Here is a 25,462-nt window from a genome sequence, read left to right on the forward strand (position 1 = left end):
GTCCCTCAAGCCTCCTCTGTGGGGGAGGGCCTTCTGGAACTATCAGCTCTCTACTCCCAAGCTTCCCCACAGCAATTTCTTTCTCTTCTGAGTTCTCACAGGGCCAATATCCTCCCATAGTTCTTATCTTACTATATTATAATTATTTGCGTTTTTTTTTGAGAAAATTATAAGAATACAGAAAAGTACAAAAAGTCATATGTAATAATACTGTATATGCATATATTAATATATATGGTACTTGTTGTCTCTTTTCTCTCACATTCACTGCAAGCTCCTGTATGGCAGGGATTCATACTCATCTGTGTAATCTGACACCGTCATTCAATGTCTATCACACAATAGGTGCTAATAAATGTTTGGTGAATGAATGATGTCTTTCAATGCTCAGGCTAAGCAGGAGACTGACCGTATCCGTGGTTCTCCCAGGTAAGGGTGGAATTGTGTCGCCTTCCTCACGTTTTTACGTCGAAGTCCTTACCCCGAGTATCTCAGAATGTGACCTTAATCGGACACAGCATTGTTGCAGATGTAATTAGTGAAGATGAGGTCAGGCTGGAGTGAAGTGGGCCCAGAATCTAATGTGACTGGTGTCCTCCATAAAAAGGGGAAGTTTGGACATTGAGACAGACATGCACAGAGGAAAGACACCGGGAAGAGAGAGAGAGAAGATGGCCATTTACAAGCCAAGGAAAGAGGCCTGCAACCCATCCTTCCTTTGTGGCCTTCAGAAGAATCTGACCTTGCCAACCTCTTGATTTCAGACTTCTTGCCTCCAGAACAACATGAGACAGATACATTTCTCCTGCGTAGGCCACCCAGCTTGTGCGTTGCTATGGCAGCCCCAGGAGGTTAAGAGGTCCCTTTTGCTTCACCCCCCACTTCTTCATCAGCTGGTCCTATGAGCTCTGTCTCCAAAATATGTGCCCAATCCAGTCACTTCTCCCCATTCCAAGATGAGGTCAACATCATCTCTCACCTGGATTACTGTGACAGCTGCCCAACCAGTGTCTGGTCCTCTGCTTCTGTCTCTACAGGCTGCTCTTTTCACACAGGCCAGATGATATCACCCCCCAGCCTCACACCTCCACTCCCCACCTGGCTTCCCAAGGCCTGCAGAGTAAAGTCTAAACCCTTAACATATCCCACAAATGCCTCCTTCATCTGGCCCTGCCTCCTCTAATCTCATTTTGTACCCCCTTCTCACTCACAGGTCCTGGATGCACCTTACTTTAGGACTGTCCACTCCCCTCATGAACTTCTTTGCCCCTTTGGTACATTTGTTCTCAGATCTTGGTGTGATTGACCACTTCATAACACTCAGGGCTTACCTCAAATGCATTTCCAGTCAAGTGTAACCTCAGCAGGAGGTTTTTTTTAACTAAGAAGCCCAACCCCCAATCAACCTCTACCACGCCATCATGTCTTACTGCCTTTGTAGTGTTTCCCACTCCTAAATTTCTCATTCGATATATGATGCTCTGGTCACTTTATTTACACATTTATTGACTGCCTTCCTGCATTAGAAATGAGTCTAATAAGAATGGGGCCCTTGCCTGTCTTATTCTGTTTGGATGCTCAGAGACTGGCATGTAGTTGAATGAATGAATGAAGTCATGCCGGCTAACCCAAGTGTCCCAAAGGAAAAGAGATTTTGAAAAAAATGTTAATCACTCAGCCCTGGTCATTAGGGAGAGAGACAAGGAGCAATGAAGAGCATAGAAACATGACCATCAGTCACATCTGTGGCCAGACTTTGATGGCAATTACCCACCATTTAGCCCACAATCCAGCCACATTCTCCAGCCAACTAACTCATTTAAGGAGGAAATAATGATCAAGAAAATTTCATATCACTGAAAGCAGTTGGGAATGTGTGTGGGGGGGTGTGCTTTATCAGCTCCTATATTATCACCTACTTTCCTTTTGCTTAGTTACAAAGAGCTCATTGTAGCTGGGACTTTCTGATAACAAGGGATCCTTTCCTAATTACTATATGCTCTATTTCAGGTTCAGCAGAAAAGACAATTAAAAAGCTCCATTTCACTCCAGGTTCAAATGAGTCAATCTTTCAATCAATCAAGTATTAATTAAGCGATGCCAGGAAATACAGGGGAGATAGAAATTCTCTCTCTACTCAAAGATGATACCAAGGAAATAATTAGAAAATAATTTAAGAACAATGAAAAGAGTTTAAAAAGGTTTTCATTTGGGCTTTCTCTGGCTTTCTGTTAGGGAATGCCTGGAATCTTTAGCCCCTTTATTCTCGTTTGCTCTTTCTCTTCCCTCTTTCCTTCTTTTTCTCTCTTCTCATGGCTAATTACACTGTCTCCAAAGGGTCCATGCTGTAGACCCCTAATTAGTCTTTTTCAGTCACCCCTTAGGATTAGCTACCAGCAGTCCTGTCTCTCTGATTCTCTGAAAATTCCAACTGTGCTAAATGGATTGAATATCATATCTCCAGCCTGTTAGCAAGTCAACAAGTTCCTACATATTCATGTCCTTGAGATCACAAGGGAATTTTCTGATTTTTCTTCCCCTAAACTAGAAAACATACAGAGAAGGATTTTGCCCTCCTCTGTGAGGATTCCACTGGTGTGGAGTCTGGGCGGCATTCACTTAAGTTCTTTGATCTTGGTGTTTTCTTCTATAAACAGAGATGTTAGCACATTTCTCAGAGGGTTAGACATTTTTATCCACTGTGCTACATCATCTTACCTTCCATACCTAGCACAGTGCCTGGTAGACAGTGGGCTGGCAATAAGTATTTGTGGAATGGATGAGTGAAAGAATGAATGAGTGAATGAGTGAATGAATGAATTGTTGGGAGCAATAAGATATCATGTGTGCAAAGCATGTAGCCCTAAGTACACTTCACACAGCAGGCACCTTAAATTGCCTTGAGAACCATGCAGCTCTGTGTTTATGATACTATTCATATTGTGTGAAATGTGAAAAACATCTCTGTGTTAAAGACTTATTTTGGAGGTGCCTGGGTGGTTCGCTCAGTCCGTTAAGTGTCTGACTTCGGCTTAGGTCATGATCTTGTGGCTGGTGGGTTCAAGCCCCGCGTCAGGCCCTGTGCCGACAGACCGGAGCCTGGAGCCTGCTTTGGATTCTGTGTCTCCCTCTCTCTCTACCCCTCCCCCACTTGCGTTCTCTCTCTTTCTTTCTCTCTTAAAAAAAAAAAAAAGACTTATTTTGTTCTAACCAGAGGTTGGTCAATTTTTTCCTGAATGGATTTAAAAAGCGAGTTAGCTTTAGATTTAGTTAGATTTAGATTCCTGAAGAATCGGGGCAGACACATTCACCGTCTTCCTGCTTTCTTGAGAATTTGATTTCCATTCATTTCCAGCTGCATCTCCCGCTTTCAACCTTTCTGACCTCCTGGATCTAGTTTCTTAGGGGTGCCTTGTTTTGTCCATCACTATCAACTTTCACCTGCTCATTCAGCTAGAATGCTCACTTGTTTGTCTTTAACTGGCCTCTTTTGACATAGATACTTTAGGAGGCCAAAGCCGCAAAAAGAGGTTGGCAAAATGTCTTATCACCTTTCACAGAAACAGGGGGTGATCTGTTGTATCAAAAAGTCACCGTCTCTTATATTCTAAGTGCCGCGACTCTGGAGGTGGGTCTTTTCATCCTCAGGACACAGATGAAAAAACTGAGTCTATCAGGGATTAAGTAATTTGCCCAAGGCTACAGAGCTCCTAAAGTCAGAAGAGGTTGGACTCTGGTCCTATCTGAGTGTGAGAGGATCCTGCACATGACCACAAGGCTGTACGGCTGCCATCCTCAGGTGACGCCTTCCACCTCTGGACATTCTCTTCTCAGCCGAGGGGGTGTTTACCGAATCAGTCATCCATCAAATGTTTGAAAGCCTGCCATGTGTGTCACACCCTATGGGTACACTCTTGACTGATTAAGGTGTCTTCTGGGTCTTCAAGGAGCTCACATTTTTTTTTTTTTTTTAATGAATGTTTCCTTTTTTTTTTTTTTCCAATATATGAAATTTATTGTCAAATTGGTTTCCATACAACACCCAGTGCTCATCCCAAAAGGTGCCCTCCTCAATACCCATCACCCACCCTCCCCTCTCTCCCACCCCCCTTCAACCCTCAGTTTGTTCTCAGTTTTTAACAGTCTCTTATGCTTTGGCTCTCTCCCACTCTAACCTCTTTTTTTTTTTTTTTTCCCCTCCCCCATGGGTTTCTGTTAAGTTTCTCAGGATCCACATAAGAGTGAAACCATATGGTATCTGTCTTTCTCTGTATGGCTTATTTCACTTAGCATCACACTCTCCAGTTCCATCCACGTTGCTACAAAAGGCCATATTTCATTCTTTCTCATTGCCACGTAGTATTCCATTGTGTATATAAACCACAATTTCTTTATCCATTCATCAGTTGATGGACATTTAGGCTCTTTCCATAATTTGGCTATTGTTGAGAGTGCTGCTATAAACATTGGGGTACAAGTGCCCCTATGCATCAGTACTCCTGTATCCCTTGGGTAAATTCCTAGCAGTGCTATTGCTGGGTCATAGGGTAGGTCTATTTTTAATTTTCTGAGGAACCTCCACACTGCTTTCCAGAGTGGCTGCACCAAGGGAGCTCACATTTTAATAGGACCCAAAATGTAAGAAAAGGAATACAATGCGATATCACATACGACAGCGGGTACCCCAAAGGCATAAAACTCCTTTGAGTGCTCGCTGGCAGTCCAAGAGCTATAACCAACCCATAGGCACTTTCATTATGATTTTATTTTTTTCCCTCCTCTAACTTCATGTACAATTACCAATTTTTAGCTAGTCCCCAGATTTGGCCACCAACCTATCCTCCTGCGTAGCCACAACCTGCTGGGGCTTTAGAAGGGCCTGTGTGTCCTCCTTAACCCCCATCCCACAGCCTTCCCCACCCTGCCAGCCTCACCCAGTCCCGTCACTGCATTTAAAGCCTGCGGGTCCCAGACTACAAACTGCATCCGGAGTAGGGACTAGATTCCCTAGTCTTGCACGGTAGTCTACGTAGGCGAGAGTGAGGCAGGGGGCTTGAAAAGGAGAGGTGAGGACAAAAGGCAAAAGGAAAGCTGCCCTTTCCAGCTGAAACCACCATTTGGATCCACTGACCTTGGTCTTTGGCTAATCAGACAAATAATAAGGATGAGGGCTGTCTGCAAGAGGAGTTAATGCGTCTCAAAATGTTCCATGCACAATACAAAAGGCCGGCAGAGGGGTGCAGTGGAGAGAACATCAAGCTGGGAGCCAGAGGACCCAGTTTTAGTCCCGATTCAGTTGTCTTCCAACCCTCTGACCTTGAGTGAACCAGTCAGGCTTTCTGAGCCCTCTCCTCATCTGAGAAATGAGGCCAGGAGCTGTCCCAGATATCTCTCAAGATTGTCGTGGAGAATAGCCAGGCATGTGAAAGAACACTGAGAAGGGAGGCTTGCAATCGAAATGCAAGGATCAGACTGGAGAGCTGAATTAAAGCTCAAGTGAGAACCCCTGAGCTTCCCTTCCTGAGGCAGCCCTCCACCCTCCCAACCCTGGCCCCATCCTTCCTGAATCAGTCATTAGGAGCTGTGTTTCCAGTTTGGAGAATTTACGGGCATACACACTGACAACACCCGCATTCATGTTTGCTGCCTGAATATATCTGATCTGACCACATCCTGGTATTAGTGCTAATAAAACCTGTAGCCATAGTTACTGTGAAATACCTGGCTTACTCAGCTCCCATTTTCACTTGCCAAAACTATTTGGTACACGATTTTGGAGCCAATCTTTGTGGGTGTGGTAAAGCACATAGGTACAGTTTTATTTTTGGAAAGTGTGAGCTTGGGGTCTGAGGTCATCTTCAAGTTCGGGGCCATTGAGGAGGGCGGTGCCTTCTCTGTCCTCCAGATGAAGGGAGCACTTTGTGGCTGACCCCGGCAACAGGCACTTAAGTCCTCAAACGTCACATCCTCTCCGAGGGAGAGGGTGTTTCTTGAAAAAGCAGGAAGACAATCCAGCACTTGTGTGAATTGGGGTCTCCCACACAGGTGGCAATCAAAAAATAGGCCCGAAAGCTGCGTAATTCTCTTTAATATTAGAGAACTTAGTGTTCTCACACCTCGCAGCCATACCTGCATGACGGACTGATTCGGTTTTCTCGGTGGTGGGGCAAGAGAAGTTTATAGGCTAAAATAGTTGAAAACTAATGGGGTGGCAAAAATACACAGGGATGCAACTCAAAAGCAGTACGGATATGATTTTATTTTCCTTTCCATTTTCTCCTTTCATAGGATGCTGACAGAAGTTCAGGGCAATTAAAAGTCAAAAGCTACCTTACCATAATATTAAGGCTTAAAACATAAAGGCCGAGTCATAGAGGGAGTGAGCAGAAATAGTCTCATTCCAATCATAACTCACCCCTGCGGAATGCACACTGTGGAATATTTCAGACTCGCCAGGCTTTGGGCCCCAGGCTCCTGCCCGCAGGGCGGGGTATACAGAGGCACTAACACTCCTGGAGGGCCGACCTTCACTTCCTGTCTGCAGGGGTTTAAATCTGCATCCCCAATGTCACGGGGATCATTGTTTTTTTTTGTTTGTTTGTTTTTTGTTTTTTGGTTTTTTTTTGTACAGTTTTGCTAAATAATTCTTGGTGAATGCAGAGAATGTATGAGTTTGCTCATATATTTATGGAGCACACACTCAGGCAAGTGGCACCCTCTTCTTTTGATCCAGATGACATTTTCCAAGTCTCATCAAATGCGGCTTGGGTGCCTCTGTGCAAATAGATTGTTACTCCTAAACTCCTGTTACAGAGAAATTCTGGAACCGACGATGGCTTCACCCCACACCTAATCCTCTCAATTTGCCTGCCCTCGTCCCCAAATGTCTTTCTCTCCGTCCCTGAAATGCCCTCCGTAAGGGAGGCTACAGGTGCTACAAATATGTCATTTGGGAGCGTGGATTTAAGACACTGGCTTAAGCTGCGATTGTTGGCCAGGGGTGGGGGATGCCAGTAGATACTACGGCAAGCGCATGCGCACAGACACACCCTTCCCTTGGCTCCACCTCCACCCTCCTCCCCATCCACCACCTCTGCTCCATCCTTGCCTGGAGACCTCAGAGCTTTACGGAAGACAGCGGGTCTCCGGGAGCGGAGCACTGGTGGGAGAGACCCTGGACCTCAGACCTTGTCTCTGAGCTCTCCACCTGTGTCCTCAGGGCGGGGCGGCTTGCAGACTCCACACCAGCTTTTAGGCCTCATCTCCCATAAGCAGCCCAGAATACATTAAAAAAAAAAAAAAAATCAGACCAACTCTCAGAGTGTCAGGGTCTTGAAGAAATAGGCCATTGCGTGGAAACACTTTGATAGAGCAAAACGACCTGAATGTTTGGCCATGCCTCTGCTGGTGAGAAAGGAGGAGAGGGCTCCCCGGGATAGGAGCCGGCTCAGAGCAGCCAGAGAGGGGGGCAGGGGTCCTTGTAGAGGAGGCAGTTCTGCTCCTCAGTGGAGAGCCTGTGGGGCTCCAGTTCTGGCTTTGACTTTTAGGTGGTTTTATTTATTTATGCTCCTGTAGGTTTGCATATGAGCTGAATTCTTGGGAGGAAGACAGACTGAGAGTGTAGGGGAAGCTCCTAGATTGTGGTATGAGAAGTCAACTCACATTCTCACTTGTGACTTCGTGTGCATCCTTGAGAAGGTCATTCAGTTGTTTTGGGCCTCAGTTTCTTCATCTCTAAAATGGGGGCAAAATCTGGACAAATACTCAAGAAAGTGATAATATGTGTTGCCTCTGTGGAAGGACACTGGGGGCAGAGCTGGGAGACTGGCTTTTGTCTCGTTCCTTTGGTACTATTCTGAAGGCTTGGTCACATGCACATACTTTCTGAAGGAAACGAGTAACTAGCAGTGGACAGCCGCCTTGCAGGGTCCTGAGGTCAAAGCAGACAATGCATGTGAACATGACCCTAGGCTCTTAGGAACTGTACAAATATTTAGAGTCACAATTACTATCATTCCAGGCAGATGTAGGGACATGGCAAAAAATGTCACACCTCAATTCTTCCAGGTAGCGAGTGGCTTGAAATTCTTAATTTGCTCCCATGCTGGGAAGTTTTCCTGCCCCCAACCCAGAGTGGATGGATGGATGGATACCACCCCCACACCCCTTCTCCCCCAGGGGGGAGAGGGCTCTTTCACCTGGCTGTGCAGTGGTGCTGGGACACCTGGATCCCCCGTGTGCCCAAATGACCCCTGCTTTTCAAGGGCTAGCCGAGCATGTCCACCCTGCCGAGCGAGTTCTGACAAGCACATTCCATCCTTTGCCAGGAGGCAGTGGGGCCTGGCTGCCTGGTGGGAGCTGCGGGAGTGGTACCTGCCTCTATGACTGCCCTGTGACTGACCCCTGGCTGGGAGTGGGGGTGGGGAGGTTTATACAGAATGAGTGCCAGTCTCCCTTAGGCTGTTTACTGGGTCACCATAATAAAAGCCATGCTGCAGGCTATCATTCTTTGTATATGAAGAAGCTAATAGAACTAACAACAACGATTTCCATCAATAAAACCTGCCATTTGAATTACTTTTCCTGAAGTAGCACGTGGGTTTCATTTCAAGAAACACTAGTTAAGGAACTACTATGTGGTCAACTTGGTGCTGAGGGGGAGCCCAGAAGTGTAAGAAGGTTCCTGTCCTGGGAGAGTTCATGGAACATGGAATGCTGTTAGGTCCTGCCAGACGACAGTGCGGGTCCCTGCCTCTCCCCGGCCAGACCACAGGTTCCTCCCTTCTAAGATGGGAAGGTAATAATCACACTGACATCATCACCCTCAGCCTTGCTGTGGAAGTCAGACAATATACAGGAGAGTTCTTTAAAAACGGAAAATGCCCTTCCAAGTATAATTTTCAAAAATAATCATGGCAGTTAGAGGCTAAGGTAAATATCAGAAAATGCCAAAGTGCACACACGATCAGGAAGGAGAGGAATCAATGTTGCCTTGGGACTTAAGTGGGAGGCTGCACGGCAGAGTCTGAGGTCGGATGGTCGGGTGGGAAAAGGGGAGCTGAGGTGAGCTGGATAGGATGGGAAGCCAGGGTGCAGGTCAGAGGCCAGCACATGCAGAGTTTGGGCCTGGGGTAGCAGTGAAGAAACCTCCCGAGGAAGAGTGAGGACCGAGGTAATACAGGCAGGGCTGGTGAGATTACACAGGGCTTGGAAGGCTGAACATTGGTTTGGTGTAACAGGTGCCAGCGAGGCCCTGAAAGCTGGCGAACAGAAGAGACATAGCAGTGTCACTGTTTCAGAGGCCACATACTCTTAACCTGATCCCTCTTGTAATTCCAAGTGTGCCTTGGCCTGAGCTGGCGTTTATACAGCAGCAAGCCCCCACCCCTGGGCTCGGGGCACTCTGCCCTAACCAGCCAGGCTCAGGAATCACAAACCTTACAACTAAAAACACAAATTTTATTAATAGCGCTCTTGCCTCCTTACACAAAATCTGATTATGAACTGAAATGAAGTATCATCAACCCAATCGGAAAGAAACTACTATTTATCTCGTGATCCTTTGGGAAGGATGCAGGCAGAGGCTAAAAACCCTGATGCAATCACTTCTCCAGTCTTAACAGACGCCCAGATGGGCTTGCGTTTACTTATGATTGGGAGATGTCTGATCGAAGACCTTGCCCTCATAACACATGTTAATGTTTTAAGGGCTTCTGCAAACATTTCTTTACTCGGTCTACCATAATGTGAGGAAGGGAGAAGTTTCTCACCCTATTTCACAGATGAATGACCTAAGGAGAAGAAATTTGTTCAAAATTTGTTTAAAATTGCAAAGCTCATGAGCTACCTAGGTGGCTCAGTTGGTTAAGCATTCGATTCTTGGTCTCAGCTCAGACCATGATCTCACAGTTTTGTAAGTTTGAGCCTCACGTCAGGCTCTGTGCTGAGCCTGTTTGGGATTCTATCTCTTCTCCATCCCAGCTCATACTCTCTCTCTCTTAAATAAATAAACTTAAAAAATAAAATTGCAAAGCTGGTTAGTGGCCAAGGGCAGAGAGGGTTCTAGTCATCTGGTTCCCCAGTGCAATGTTGTCTTCACTACATTAACTTCTACAAAGCAACAAGAGAGGAGCTAATAATGGCAATTCGTCACTTCTGCAGTTTACTCTCTCAGACTCCCTGAGATTTGTGGTCCCTCTCTTGCTCTGGGGCCTCTACAGGTTTCTCTGTCTGGAACCCCCCAGCTCTCCCCCAATCCCAGTCCAAACGCTACCACCGAATCTCCTGACTTCTGTTCATTTACATCTCAGAGAAATATGGGTCCCCTTGGGAAACCTTCCATGACCTCATTGATGTAAGAGCCCCTGCCCAGTACCCCTCACTGTCCTTACACTGCTACCATAGCCCATACCTGGTTGAGGCTAATTGTTTATTTAATCACCTTTCTTCCTTTCTAGACAGAATCTATTCCCATCCAGCATCCCCAGCATCTGGGACACGTTTGCTTTGGGAAAATACTTGCTGAATTAATAAATGGACATTTTTATAGATGAGGAATCAGGCCCACCAAAGTTAAACACCCAAGGGCTCACAGATGATCAAGAATGATGTGGTAATTCTTCTTCCCCTAAATATCCAGTGCTTGTTCCAGACTGCCATGCTGATTTCTGGGTTCACACACAGCACTGTGGTCAGATGGAAGAAGATGCTCCGAAGAAAATCCATCAGCGGGATTTTCAATATTCTGGGTCTGGAGAACTCTTTCAACCTGAGCTCAGAGTATACTTCCATGCCAGATACTCCTGGGCATTCCAGAGTATCGGCACACTCTGCTGGCCTCTTTTGGTGACTGGCTATTTCTGAACCTCCAGTTGGGCTGTAAGTGCCAAGAAACAGCGATGATAGCAGTGACAGCTTTCTTCCAAAGATCGTTGGCCTCAAATGGAGATTGCACGTGTTCTCACAGGGCACCATATTGAATGTAATGACCTGCCACCATGCTCTGGAAAAGCCTTGATTAGATGTCTTTCTGACACGTCTTGGTGTTCATGAATTGATACCATTTTGTTTGGTAATTTCTGGTTGCTGAGCCGACTGAGTAGAGTATGCGTGTGTGTAGCACTCACTACATACATCACTGTTATTACTGCAAAGGTCTCTCCCTGTTTCTTCCTAGAGGGAGGAACTCCCTTGGCTCGCTTTTTTCTTTCTTCCCTGAGCCTGGGTTGTTGCCACAATTGAGGCTGAGGGGGCCAAGAGCTGCCATCTCCAGTATCTGCAGTGGAGCAGCAGACGATCCAACTCAGTGCAAGTATGTTGAGTAACCACTGGGTGCCTGAAGCCCTTCTCTCTGTTCTAAGGCTTTCCCAGATAATGCTGCCTAGTAAGAAACAGAAACCTGCCAACTACCTGGGTAAGGAACTCCAAACTGAACTAAAGATGTAGACTGTGAACTCAAGGAATTTATTTTTTGTTGGGGAAATGGAGGAACATGAAAGAAGAACGACGAAGCATGACTAGTTAAGTGTCCAAAGGGAAATGCAAACACATGGTTATGGAAGCAGCCAGGAGGAAGCTGTTAATTCCAGTGAGAGATCTAGGCAAGGCTTCACAGAAGGGGTGATCAGGGTGGGCACCTACAGGGAGAACAGGATGATTAAAATGTAGGGAGAATGGGAGTAAAGGGATTCCAGCTGCTCTTGAAAGAATCTAATCAAGGTGGCCCAGATATGGAGCCTCCAACCCCCCCCCCCCATTACCACGGCAACACGCCAACAACTCATTCCAGCCCTCCCTCCCTTAGAGCTCTTCCGGGCCAGCCACTCCAAGCTCCAGTGGGTGCCATGACAGCGAGCTGCCTGGCCCAAGGTGAGGGTTCCTCGGGGTTGCGGCCTGAGGAGGAGGGCTGCCTACTGGGAAACTTACTCTCTCCATCCCACACCTCCTCACCTATTATGGCTTGAATGCCCAAGGGCAACGCTGGGGGTGGCCGATGATGTGCTGGGCCCAAGGACCTCCAAGGGTTGTTTTCCAAGTTCAACCATGAAGGCAGATTGTTGTGTAAGAAAACTTGATGTGGCTTGTGGGTTTCGGCCTCCTTCCCTCTCCACTCCAGACTCTCTACTCCAGACACAATTTATTCCTTTCCATATTCTTTAATTTGGTACTACTACTGATTTCAAATCTGGAGTCACAAGGTAACCAAAGCCAGTTCCAGCTGGCCCAAGTTCAAAGGGATCTCTCTATCTCTCTCTCCCTACACACACACACACACACACACACACACACACACACACACACACGCTTAGTAGTTAGCCTACCCCTGTAGCAATTCTGCTAATGTTTAATTTTTTTAAATGTTTATTTTTGAGAGAGAGAGACAGACAGAGTATGAGTGGGGAAGGGGCAGAGAGACACACACAGAATCCGAAGCAGGTTCCAGGCTCTGAGCTATCAGCACAGAGCCTGATGCGGGGCTCGAACCCACGGACTGTGAGATCATGATCTGAGCCAGAGCCAGACACTTAACCGACTGAGCCACCCAGGCAACCCAATACTGCTAAACATTTATAGAAGAAGGTTTGTGGAAACCAAGTGGGATTTTTGCCCAAGCAGGCCAAACCCAAGCCACAGGCTGCAAACTAGAAGCCCGTGAGGTAGATGTGACCAGAGACTAGTGACTGGATTTCTAGTTTCACATCACATCCTCCCCCCACCCCCATGCCACCTGCATTACTCTTTTGGGTAGACCCATCTGGAGGGAAGTCTGCCCCTCCTCCATTCACTAGCTGTCTGACCTCAGAAAGTCCTCAGCAGTAAAAACAGGGTAAGAGTAGAATTGGGCTCATAGGTCCACTGTGGAAATAGGATGAGTTAAATAATCTGTATAACGTGTAAAACAGTGCCTGGCACAAAGTAAATGTTCAATAAGTGTTAGCTTTGTCCACCAGGCCCTGGAGGTATTTGAGCTTGTGATCCCCACAATGATTCAATGGTGGGGGGTTCAAGGGTGCGGAGGGACACGCAGGCCACGGTGTAGCATCGAAAAGCACCTCTTGCTATTTCTGGCAGAGCCAGTGAGGAACACTCTGGCCTGGTAAACTGCAAAGACTGACCTGTGTGTAGCCCCTGCGGGAGAGGGGTGACAGAAAGGAGGCTCTGGTGGCCTGGGGGCTTTTCTGGAATCCTGGTTTATATAGAGATCTATATCTCTATGTCTTCCCCCCGCTGCTGCCTCACCTGCCTGACAACCAGTGGAGATGATCGTGTACTCTGTACAGATGCTGTGCTACGTCTGCTTTCCCACGTGACTGTATTTGAGCTCTCTATCTGAGAGCTTTTCCTCTAGGAGTCCCCACTGCTTAGTGTTAGCACATAGTAGGTGCTCAGCGTTTGTCGAATGGTTAACAAACTGACTGGTTATGATTTTGGAGGATGGAAAAGAACCAGAATTAAGAACGCCTGTGTGAAGGCTAAGGTGTTATCTCCTCTGGGCCCAGGCGCCCACACTCATCACTGGCACTGGAGCCCTGGTATCCCTATGAGCTTTGCACAGGCCTCTGCAGGGCCAGACCATCCAGGGGCATAGCAGGTGGGGCTACAGCAGGTTGAGGGGTCCAGGACCGGGATCTGTGCGGAACAGGAAGGTCTTGCAGTGGGTGGAGCCCAAAGCAGTGGTTTCCAGCTTAGGCAAGTGGGTCAGAGCCTGGACAGCCAACCGGCCAGGGATGGAGGAGGTGGCAGAATATTGAGAATGGCGTGGTCTGGGCGATGGGTGAAGAGCTGGTGGCCCTCAAGAGCAGAGATCCCAGTACAGACTCTAATCCCGGGGAAGAGGCTGTTTCTCCCAGGTCTGCATGAGAGGGGCAGGATTTGTTCGCAGGTGCTCACAGGTTCCTAGATGGAAGGTAGATCTGGACTTGCTGTTTTTTGTTTTTTTTTTTTTTAAATTCCCTGTGGCCTCTAGTGTATATAGTGTCACGCACACACAGAGTTTTTGAGAAATGTGTACGGAAATGCAGCTAGACGCACACTGGGACTGTTTCTGCCTTCTAAATCGAGGCCTCCAAGCCTCCTAAGAGTTTTTTACAATTTTCCTTTTGCAAAGAGGAGCTGAAGGTGCCTGACCAAAGGCAACTGAAGGTGGCCAAATCTCACTGACGATCTCCAAGACAGAGGAGTATTACCAACTGGGGGTGGGGGGAGGGGCAAGTCTAGATCTCTCCCCATGAAGCTGCTGTTTCTTGTACCTGCTGGCTGAGACCCAGCATGGCCATACGCTAGGAGTCTCTGAAGCAACAATACAATCTCAAGATGAATGGACAAATTTTGATTTTTAGAAAGTGGCTTACCGGGTTCATTTAATTTCTTCTTTAGAATCCCATGCAACCCTAGGGCCTCCTCACCTGGGCATGACAAGATCTCCTCATAATGCCCTTTGCATGACTTCCCGCCCCTCCCCCCACCCTTCCCATCTTCTCATGTACATGGTGCCCACGCAGATATCACAGAGAACCACACAAGCCATTGTAGGCCTTTTCTCACCTTCTTTCCCTGATGCCCGGGCCATATCTGAATTGAGAAAGCCTATGAGTTGAAATGCAGGCCCTTTTTGGAGTCGTGTTAACAGGGTGACAGGGGCTGGATGTTCCAGCTGCAGAAGCACATGTTTATTAACCTGTGTTTGATGAGCAGCTACCATGTGCCAGCGACCGCGCAGTGGGAATTTAATGACCAAGTGGTGGTGCCCAAGGGTGATGGCGGAGGGTCAGACCTTACCAAGGGTCACAAAAGTTTATACATAAAATAACACACTTCGATCTTATCTCTTCTGGGAAGTCTGTCACCTGAAGCTGGGCTAAGTGGTTTCCCTCTGGGTCCTGTGGGTCCCTGTTGTGACACCTCTCATAGCATTTCCTACACTGTGTCGTAATTGCCTCTTTATCTATCCATCTGCCAAAATAGACTGTGAGCTCCCGATTCATTATCGGTGACAGCTGCAGAGTTTCTTTGTAGACTAGGCTAATGGATGACCCTCTGGAGCTAAGGGAAGAGCACTTAGCTTTCAATAGAGACCTCAGTTTCCTCATCTGTAAAACAAGGAGAGTAAGTGCACTGTCCTGAACACTAAATGAGAGGAAGTAGATGAAGCATTTAATGCAATGCCCAGCACGATGCAGACTGTGCTCCATAAATGTTGCTGTTGTTATGTTACTTCCTACTCAGTCACACCAAGGAGAGTTTATCGTTTGTCCAAACAGTTTCTTTCTCAAGCAGACAAATAACCTCATCTCTAGGACAACAAGGAGCAGAGTTTGATATCCTTCATTAAAGCATAAGATCAAAGGTAACAAATAAAAGACTAGGGATAGGACAGTATGCTTACTTAATATGCATATTATCATCAAGAAAGGATGTTGATCAAAATGTGGGAAAAGGAAAAACAAAATGATAAACATAAAATAACCATATGATTCAGCAATTATACTCCTAGGTGTGTACCCCAAACAACTGAAAACAGGCACTCAAACAAATCCTCGTACACGCACGTTCACAACACCAAAAGATAGAAACAACCCAAATGTCTACCAACAGACGAATAGAGGGGCACCTGGGTGACTCAGTCAGTTAAGCGACCAACTCCTGATTTTGACTAACGTCATGATCTCCCAGTTTGTGGGTTCGAGCTCTGATTCAGGCTGTGTTAACAGTGTGGAGTCTGTTTGGGATTCGCTCTCTTTCTCTCTCTCTCTCTGCCCCTCTCCCCCACTCTCTCTCTCTAAAGTGAAAATAAATAAATAAATAAATAAATATTGAAAAATAAAATAAAATGGTTAATTGTATGTCATGTGAATTTCACCTTCATAAAAACTTGGGGGGGAGGTAGAGCAAAATTTCTTGAAAGCTCATAGATGGTAAATGGAAAACAATGATATAGTTCCTATTATTAATTGTTTAAGATGTATAAAATGGCATTGATTCTTTTTTTAGTGTGTATTTATTCATTCATTACAATACCAAATGTTGAATGATCACATATTTCAATGGTGGAGATTCCTTATTGAAGGAATACTGTTGTTTTTTTTTTTTTAAGTTTATTTATTCATTTTGAGAGAGGGAGAGAGAGACCATGTGTGAGTGGGGGGGGGGGGACAGAGAGAGAGAGAGAGAGAGAGAGAGAGAGAGAGAGAATCCGAAGCCGGCTCTAGGCTGTCAGCCCCAACGTGGGGCTCAAACCCACAAACCATGAGATCATGACCTGAGCTGAAATCAAGAGTCAGATGCTTTACCAACTGAGCCATCCAGGCGCCCCAGGAATAATGTTTTTAAACCACTGAAGACTTATTCCTGGAAAATGTCAGTCAGGAACATCAGACCTCCTTCCCCATGTGGCACATGCTCTGTGACTGAGTCCCTGTCCCTTGTCCCAGACAGGGTGGAGGGAAGACTCAGTGCCTCTGTCTGGAAATGAGATATTCCTTCCATGGCCAGCTGTGAAAATCTGTGCCATTTGTCCATTGGAAACACAGTAAAAATCATCTTTTCCTCAGAGGGGTCAATAATATCCTTGTGAAAACCTATGAAGAGCACGGTAGTTGGAAATCAGCAAAGTATCCTAAGGCACTCAGCACATCATTGTCTTTTTTCTGAATGAGGGAAGGCTCTGGGCCAAGTATCCCACAGAGCAGGAACTGAGTTTCTAATTCAGAAACCAGGAGAGCACCGGGCAGGTCATGTCTGGACGGTGCGGGGTGCAAACGTATTCCCCTCTCCCAGAGGAGGTTTCATTTTGGGACAGTGTGGGTCACACATGTGATGAGCCTGGAGGTTTTACTCTAGACCACCGCTGTGCTGTACTGGCAATTGCTACTCAGTAGATGGTGGGCCTTGGGCGGGAGGGAAAGTTTCAGGTCAGGAGTAGAAGGCAGAGAGAGAAGGGAGGGTGCAAGCCTCAGTCATTTACAAGAAAGGGGCTCCATGGATGGGGGAAGTCTGCAGGGCTGTTCTCTTTCAGCTTTGCTACTTTTTGTCACATCGTGTTGAATAAACAATTGTGATGTGCTCATAAAACAACCTGCCGGGTGTGGAGGCGGGGGTGGGGGGTGGGGGAGGGGAGTGTAGCATGACAGTCAAATTGCATGCCTCAAATTCTTAGCACCACTGTTGAACAAATGGCTACTGAGAGCCTAGCATGCACACTAGAAATCTGAAGGAACGGACAAAGGTTGGATGAACATGTTTTCTCCCAGTTCCGAATCATCGGGAAGGTTACTTTGTCCTATATGGTTCCTGGGTGATGTTAGGCCACTGGACACGAGTGGCCCGATGGAGCCTCCAGGCTATGGCCAGGGCTTTTACATCAGAAGAGCTTCTGAGAGCCCACACTTTGTCCCACTGGTGGAGCTGCAGAAGATTCTAAGATTAGAAACCAGGGCCAGAAGGGCAGACTCAGGTCCTCAGTCAGGTTGGAGAGGGAAAAACAGGTTCCTGGCTTGCACTGAAGCATTCTCTTCTCTTTCCACGGGGGCCATGGCCGCATGCCACGTAGGCTAAGACGTGTCCGCTGTGCGCCATTCTGTTTCCATAACACAGCGGCTAAGACAACTTTGCGTCCTCCATCGCTTCTTTCACTGACCTTAACCCCAGTTAAGGGGTTAACTTACTTAACCAACTTCCGCACCACCTCTAAACTTGTGTACCTTCTCAGGATAACCTGAAGACTAAAAATACTATAACATGCAACTACCCTTCTTGCCGTTATATTTTTTCCCTGTCTTCTGCCACTTTTCTTTTGTGACTCGCTTGGGAAACTAAAGAAGTTGCTGATGCACTTTCCTGAAGCCTATCCAGCTTGAAATCAGGAGTGTATCTGAGGAGAATAAAAGTCAACTGAAAGGCATCCTAACGGGAAGAAACTGTAGATGGTTAAGAGCAAAGGCAAGTTCACAAAGGTTTACAATCACAATCTTCAATTTTGACCAAGAACGACAGCGATGATTAGGATTTCTTTCATCTCTTAGCAACAAACTCCATGGAGCAGCTTGCTTACAATCGTGGGAGCAAGTCTTTTGCCAGGGGCTGGGATTTGGTTTGGACACTGCTGTGGCCCCTTGGGAGTTGCCCCGAGAAAGAAATCTTGTGTTTGCGTGAGGTTCATTTTGGAACCAGGCTACGTTGAGGCCCACTCATGTCCCCAGGCGGTGCTCTGCTCGGATGGCGCAGGCCCATGTGGGGGGAAAAGTCAGAAACCTGAGCTGGTCTGTGGCCCTGGGGACTGCCCTTCAAAGAATTGGCTGTTGATTTTCCTCTTGCCGCATAAAGAGGGAAAAAGTCTATCTGCCTCTGTTTTCTCTCTCCTACAGTGCCCGTGATGAGTCTCATGAGCTTTTGTTACTCACCCCGGAGCCTTTCTCATGGAACGGGAAAGAGTAAATCAATATTGGGTGTTGAGTGCTGACCTGTCCGATGGTCTTGAAACCATCCTCATGACAAGTTTAATGACACACAAAAGGGGTTTCAGTTAATTTTGACACCCAGTGTGGTCTCCCTTTTTTGAGAGGTGTTTGGGAATTTTTGAGAAAACGTTAAGGATTGAAGTTGAGCAAACAGAAGTGTTGGGTATGGTACGGAGATGCCTTAAAAGAGGAGACCCGCCCCCATCTCTGGAAGATCTGCTCCTGGTGGCTGGAGCCTGCTGGAGGCTGCTTGGGGAGGGCTTAGCCTTCCAGCCTCTTCATTCTGCATCTCTGCCAGTGTTTGCGTGCCTGAGTGTGAGGTCCAGAAGGTCCAGGTGACGGAAACCCTAGAGAGTGTCTGCTGTTCCTGAACAGAGAGAGACAGAGCTTGGGTTCTGGTCGCTCCCTTAATCAGCTGTTGAGCTGGGGACACACTTCACCTCCCTGAACATCAGTTCACTCACTTGTGAAGTAAGGGGCGGGGCTGGCTTATTTCAAAGTGTTTTTCCATTTGAAGTTTTTGAGCCTGTGGTTATTTTTTTCTTTTGCTCATCAACAGCCATCCCTTCTCAGAAGTCTGTTTAGTTGAAAGTTTGGGTGTCGGCTTTACTGTATTGGGACTACGTTAGGGTTCCTTAGTCGGGACAGAAGAAAACCACAGATACACCCAAGCCATGAACCGATGCTCAGATTCAGGGTCAGTGCTGGTTTAACCAGCACCTTGGTGAGGATTGGAAAGAAAGCTTCCTTTCTGAGTGGGCCCAGTGCAAGCGGGGCAGGTCTGTGGCCCGGTAAATAAAATACTGGCTGCTTTCAGCCATGAGCTCCCAGGAATCCTTGTGCTGTGCATGACCTGCATAAACATTCACTTCTTTGGGCTCTGGCCACTGTAGGTAAGGAGTAAAAGGAGAAGTAGCCAGAGTAGATGCATGCCATTCATATGACGGAAGGAGGCTTTTATAATTGCTGCCTTAAAATATTTCATACAGTTAAAAAGCTGCAAGTCTGGGCCGAAGATCCTCCCCAGATCTTACACCTACACAGTCCAGGGTAAGTTGGTAGTTTCAAGAGGGAAGATTAGTAATAATAATAAAACAACTTACATTTTTATAGAACTTTGCAATTTATGGAGCACAATAAATGTAACTTTCTTTTTCAATTTGATTCTGATTTCTGATTCAATTTGCCCTGGTGAGTAATAATTATTCCCATTTCAAATATAAGGGAAACGAAGCTGGGAAATTCAAAGACTTGTCCAAGGTCAGCTAATAAGTGGTCAAGACAAGAATTGAATCCATGTCTGTCTACTTCCAAGTTCAAGGTTTTTGTTTTTTTTTTCCTTCCACACTGGGTCACGTAATTTCCTGATCTGAGCCATGGCAGTCAGACCTCAAGTACTGTTCAATAAGGGTTTAAAATTTTCTCTGGCAAAGTCATCCTTCTTGTTTTAATGATGGTAGGACTCTCCCACACAGGTGTATTACTAAACTTGGGGTATGAGTTCTGGAGAGGTCTTGGCAGATCTCACAGTTGAACTAAAGTGTTCATTTTTCATATGATGAAGTGATTCCTAGGGATTCACTTGTTTGGTTAAATGCATCTGTGTGCCACTAATGCAGGGTCATCTCCAACATTTTAGAATTTTAGATATCACCTGCAAGGCATCCTGGGAAGGCCTTAGAAGTCTAGAGAGTCACCAGCAAGTCACCATATGGTATAAAAATAGTATCTCCAGGCCAGTGAGTACTGGCCAAATCCAAGATTCTTCAGTGTCAACATGGTTTCACGGATAGCGTTATTACAGGCTCCTTTAGCCACCCTTCAACACTGCTTTTATGCAAGTCAGGGATAGTTAGTTTTTTTTTTTTTTATGCTTATTTATTTATTTTGAGAGAGAGTGTCAGTGGGGGAGGGGCAGGGACAGAGGGAGGGGGAGAGAATCTTGCAGCCTCCACGCTGTCAGCACAGAGCCTGATGTGGGGCTTGAAGCACCAAGCTGGAAGATCATGACCTGAGCTGAAACCAAGAGTTGGACACTTAATCTCCTGAGCCACCCAGGCACCCTGCTGCCTCCATCTCTCCCTGAGCCCCAGACCTGAATAGCTACTGCCTACCAGAAATCTCCTGGGCATCTCCTGGGCATCTCTTGGGTACATCTGTCCTAAATGTGTGTGAAGTGTTAATTGCCACAATCCATTTCTCAAGTCCACTGCTCCCTTAGTTCCTATGGTTTCCATTCTGGACATCACAGTGCACCTCCCCACCCCCAGCTCCACACCTTATAATCATCCTCTTTTCTGCTCACTCCTCCTCTACCCTGTTCACTTGGTCAGGATGTACTTTGACTCTAACTTTGTAAACATCACTAGCATCCATTCCCTTCCTTTAGTTCCCGCTGCCATGATCTTAGTCGAGGTCCTCCTTATCTCTGCCTCCCATCTCTCCAAGCTAGCTTGCATCTGGCCTTTAGTTCTCTTTCCAAACACAAATCTGACCACACCCTTTCTCTGCTTAAATACCAAAACCACGACTTCCTTAGTAGAGTAGTGTAAGTCCCATTACTCACAGTTCCCCCAACATGCCCTTGACTTTGAATATACTCTTCCCTCTGCCTGAAATACCCTTTCCCTAATCACTCCTAATCATTTCCAACACCTTGCTCATCCATCACTTCTGCAGTGTTGACTTCCAGATAATTCCTAGGGGAGTTTATCACTCTCTCCTTTGGGTTATTTCAGTGTTCTGTAGCTACTGTTACTATAATGTGTATTATTCTGAACCATATTTGTTTCTGTGTCTCGTGGCATTTACTAGATTGTGGGTCCTCAAAAGCAGAAACTATCTCATTATCTTTGGATTCCAAGGTCCTGGAACACTGCCTATCACACAGTAGGTACAGAAACTGCTGCAGGAATGGGTGGGGAGGGGAATGGATGTTCATCCTTCTTTGATGAGGTCAGTAACTTAGCTTGCTGGGTGCCCATTATTCCCTTGAGTTAAGTATTCAGAGAAACGGGCAGAAATCATTCTGACTTTATTCTATAGGCTAGATATTGACAAAGCATGGAGGCTGGAGAAACATCTGTTCTGTCATGCATTCCTCTCCTCTATTGTATCTTGGGTGGGAATGGGGAGCCAGAATTTCAGAAGAAATGAAGGACTTGATCAGATTTTCCTGCACAGCTGGCCAGCACTGGGCAAAGGGAAGGCACATCAAACTAGGAGGTCGATGGTAAGATCCTTGCTGAACTCTTTGGGTGGAAGTTGACAAACCGTTTGTAAAAGGGTTAGGAACGAGACGCATCAGTGGTACTTTTCAGACCTGTTCCTTAGAACTCAAGGCTCTCCCCATTACCAACTGGACTTCAGAATGAGGGCTCCTTCAAATTAGCTTCAGAGTCTTCCAAACTTTAGCTGAGTGAATGAACTGCACCAGCTTTGAAGGAAGGTGCTGCTGACATGCTCAAGTGCATTTACCGGCACCACCTCCTGTCCCCCCTTCCCCTTCCTTATTGAACAGAATCCGAGAAGCAGTCCTGCAAGGTAGCTAGAATGCGGGCCGCCAGCATTCTTTGTGAAATTAGGGCAATTCTTGCCTGCTTCGGTTTCCCTTTCGGTTAGGCAGGACTGCTGTTCCCACCAGCAAAACATCTATAGTTTATTTAACTCAATCACTACACAATGTATTCCTGCGAAGCTCTTGGAAATACTAGGGAAACAGGTCTTTTTGTGTCCTTTACCTTCATGGGTGGTCTGGGGGGGATGGGGTGCTGGGAGTAGGACCATTTAGAGACTCAAAGAAATTAGGAAGCAACTGTGTCACAGTAAATCCCCTGGAGGCTTGGAGACTAGCAGCCAGGTTCCCACTCCACACCTGGCTCCACGCCATATTTTCGTTTTGGCCAGTTTCTTAGCCCCGTTGAAAATTTGGCTTCACTTAGCATAATTTAGAAACATCTAAGCGTGAGTGCGTTTTAGTGGGTTTCAGGCCTTGACTTTTTTTTCAAGTAGCAAATAGAATGTCCCCGGTCCCAAAGCTCCTACCGGCAGCTTTGTCAACTGGAGTAAGAGAACTCCACCCCAACCGCCACCCCCAACCCATGTGGACTCAGCCCAGAAGCAGATGTCAAGCTGCTGAGAATCCTCCCAAGAAGGGAAACAAACTAGAACCGAAGTTGTGAAGGGCCAAGAGGCTATTTAGAAACGATCCTGGAATCTCCCTGATCTCTGGGGCTGGTCTCCTCCTTGCAAAGAACGAAAGTGAGCGGGAAGTTCCCTTCCAAACAGAGGGCAACTTAAAACACACACACACACACACACACACACACACACACACACACACACAGTCTGACACACACACACACAGTCTGACACACATACACAGTCTGGAGACTTACCTCGCAGTCCACCGGAGGGCTTCCTACAGGCGCGGTGGCGCAGGGGTCTGGCGCGGCCCGTCTGACAGCAGGGGTCCCGGCGGAGGTCAAGGTCCCTGTGCGGAAGCCCGCCCCCCTGCGGAGCCAGGTGCGGCGCTGAGGGGTAGGTGGGGGCCGGGCGCCGCGCGTACCTGCCCTCACCGCGAGGAAAGCCCCCTGTGCGTTCTTTGCCCTGCCGAGTCTGGAGCCTCACATTTCTGAGGTTTCGCTCCAACTCCGTCCTGCCCCTGATGTCAGAGACACAACTTCCTGAATCAGACGCGCCCTCTCTCCCGCCGCCTGGGCTCGGCCCCAGCTCCCCGCCCGGGGCCCACAGACCGCTGGTGCCCTTGGACTCGGCGCCCCCGCCCCGACGCGCCCTCCCCCCGCGGCCCCCGCCCCGCCACTACGTGTGGGTGCCCCACCGGTTCCGGAACACGCCTCCTACGGGACGCGCCGCTCTCCTCCAGAGCCGGTCCCCAGTCCATTTCTCAGACGCACCAGGTTCCCGGGGACTTGAGAGGATTCAGGGATTCAGGGGGGGTGGGGAACTTGGGCTGCTGTGAAGACAGCCCAGTGTTGCCTAAGGGAGCGGCCTTCTTGGAAGGGGGGGTGGAAGGCATCTGGGAGGGAGGCCCTGGGACAGACTGGGTGAAGGCTCCCATGCCTTATCTGGACAAACAAAGCAACCGGCTGCCCTAATCAATCGCTGCGTGCTTGGTGGGAGAGGGTGTACGCAGTCTTTGGGCCGCTCGATGAAGACGTTGAGGAAGACTGCACCATCACGAGTTGTCAGAGCAGAGATGGAGGGGGAAACTGCCTGCAGAAAATTCTCAGAGATTCCTCCCTCTCATCCTCAGTTGCCCTCCATCCAGTTTTTACTCTGACGTCCATGGGTCCGGTTTCGAGTACCTGGAACGCTAGAAAATGAAAGGGCCTATGCCAATGTTGGGTGAGGGACTCGAGACTCGAAGCTTCTGGTGACCCGTGGCAGGGAGCTTGTTCAGTGTCTCCAAGGTTACTGGGGGGCAGGCAGGGGACAGGGGTAATGCCAGGACCTGGCCCTGGAGGGGCCCTCTCTGAGTCATCTGGGTGAGTTTTTCCATGACATGTGCCTCAGGTGCTGCCCTCTTGACTGTATTTGCAGGTGCTCAGGGACCAGGTGCCAGGTGCTGAGCCGGGTTTTGCCCTCTACCTACTGTGCTTGAGGGCTGGTATTCATGTGGGCATTAAAATGACTGTTTTGCAGTTAACTATCTCCACTGAGGAACAAGAGATCCATTTGTGTGAGTACAGAGAAACCAAATGGCTCTCAGTTGAAAGGCCAAAGAGAAAACCCTGCCCTTTAGTCAGAAATGCCAAGAATGATTAAGGAAAGAGGGGGGAAATGTTTTCTTCCAATGGAAGGAGATTAGATGAGACTCTTTTCCCAGAAATCCAGGTGGAGTGAACTCAGTGTAGATCAGAACAGGAAGGGAGAAGACAGGTTCCAGAAGCAAGTGGGCTTAACAAGCAATTGGGTAGCATCAGCAGAAATGGGAAGATTGGGCTTGCAAGGTTGCTTGCAAGTGTCCAGACTCAGGGGCTTCCCTCAGTTGATGTGTTCCCCATGCTGTCAGAAGCTCCATCTGGAATCATACTTTGAGCCTGCAGATGTCTAAGTATGTAGAATTGATCCCTCCAACACTCCTGGAGCTTACAGCCAGGGTATAGAGTCCGAGGGTATTGAGGAAGACAGGAAGGGGTTGGGGGGTGGGGCTGGTAGTGAGGCCTTGAATGCTGGCCAAAGGATTGGAGAATGGATATTTCCTTCCACCTGCAGGAAGGACACAGACACTGTGCCGGGAGGTTTGCACATATCATGGAATCTTTCACAACGCATTTAGGAGATGTAGTATTCTCCTCGTTTTATGGGGAAACAGGTTCAGAGAAGTTAAGTAACTTCCTCTGCATCACATAACTAATAGATACTGGAGCCCAGATTTGAGTTCCAGTGTTTCCAAACTCCCAGTCTGTCCTCTTACTCTATCATCCAGTAAAGGAGGAACTCGCCTTCTGGGAAGGAAATTCATGCTTGCACAAAGGTAATGTTCAGGCCAGGAATGAGGCCTTTGGAGGGAAGGCTACAGAAAAAGCTTTTCTGGATATCTAGAGCAATGTTACAGATTGGCTGTGGCCTGAGTGACGATTATTTAGGGTTGCCTTTAAGAAAAAACAGGAAGAAACTAAACAAGAAAAATGGAGGCAACTGACTTGAGCTGAGGGCTTCACAGACATGGTTGCCAATGGGAGAAAGAAAATCAGGGGCCTGTCCATTATGTGGTATCTCTGTGATATTTCAGTTAAACAAGGAAAGCCAACAGCTTCTGTGGCAGAGAAACCAGTGACTCATAGGTGAGCAAGATGGCGGACTGACTCACATTTGGTTGCCAAGGCTGCCCGGTCTGTTGAGGGACTGACTCTACTTGGAAGATGCAATCATGGCAGAAGAAAAGGAGTGGGCATCTGGCCAAATGTTCTCAGTCTGGGTGGATGATGTATCCCTTACTAAAAAGCAGGTTAGAGCACCCACATTCTATTTTATTCTCTTGG

The 25,462-nt window shown here is 47.4% G+C and overlaps 1 protein-coding gene across 3 annotated transcripts in view; it reads right to left on the minus strand.

Moving 5' to 3' along the window:
• KIAA0040 (KIAA0040 ortholog) overlaps window positions 1–23,392 on the minus strand; it is a 43,692-nt gene extending 20,300 nt beyond the window's left edge. Inside the window, exons 1-3 of one of the 3 annotated variants that reach the window (XR_006213773.1) lie at window positions 23,296–23,392; window positions 22,853–23,118; window positions 9,973–11,636 (exon numbers count right to left, since the gene is read on the minus strand). The gene's annotated coding sequence lies outside the window, so the exon portion shown is untranslated. Of the gene's footprint in view, window positions 1–9,972; window positions 11,637–20,458; window positions 21,707–22,852; window positions 23,240–23,295 lie in introns of those variants that run through there. The other 2 variants (XR_006213772.1, XM_015538286.2) reach the window with 2 other exon arrangements.
• Between the last annotated feature and the right edge of the window lie 2,070 nt (window positions 23,393–25,462).

The sequence above is a fragment of the Panthera tigris genome, chromosome F3 (assembly GCF_018350195.1).
Source record: "Panthera tigris isolate Pti1 chromosome F3, P.tigris_Pti1_mat1.1, whole genome shotgun sequence".
Taxonomy (NCBI): Eukaryota; Metazoa; Chordata; class Mammalia; order Carnivora; family Felidae; genus Panthera; species Panthera tigris.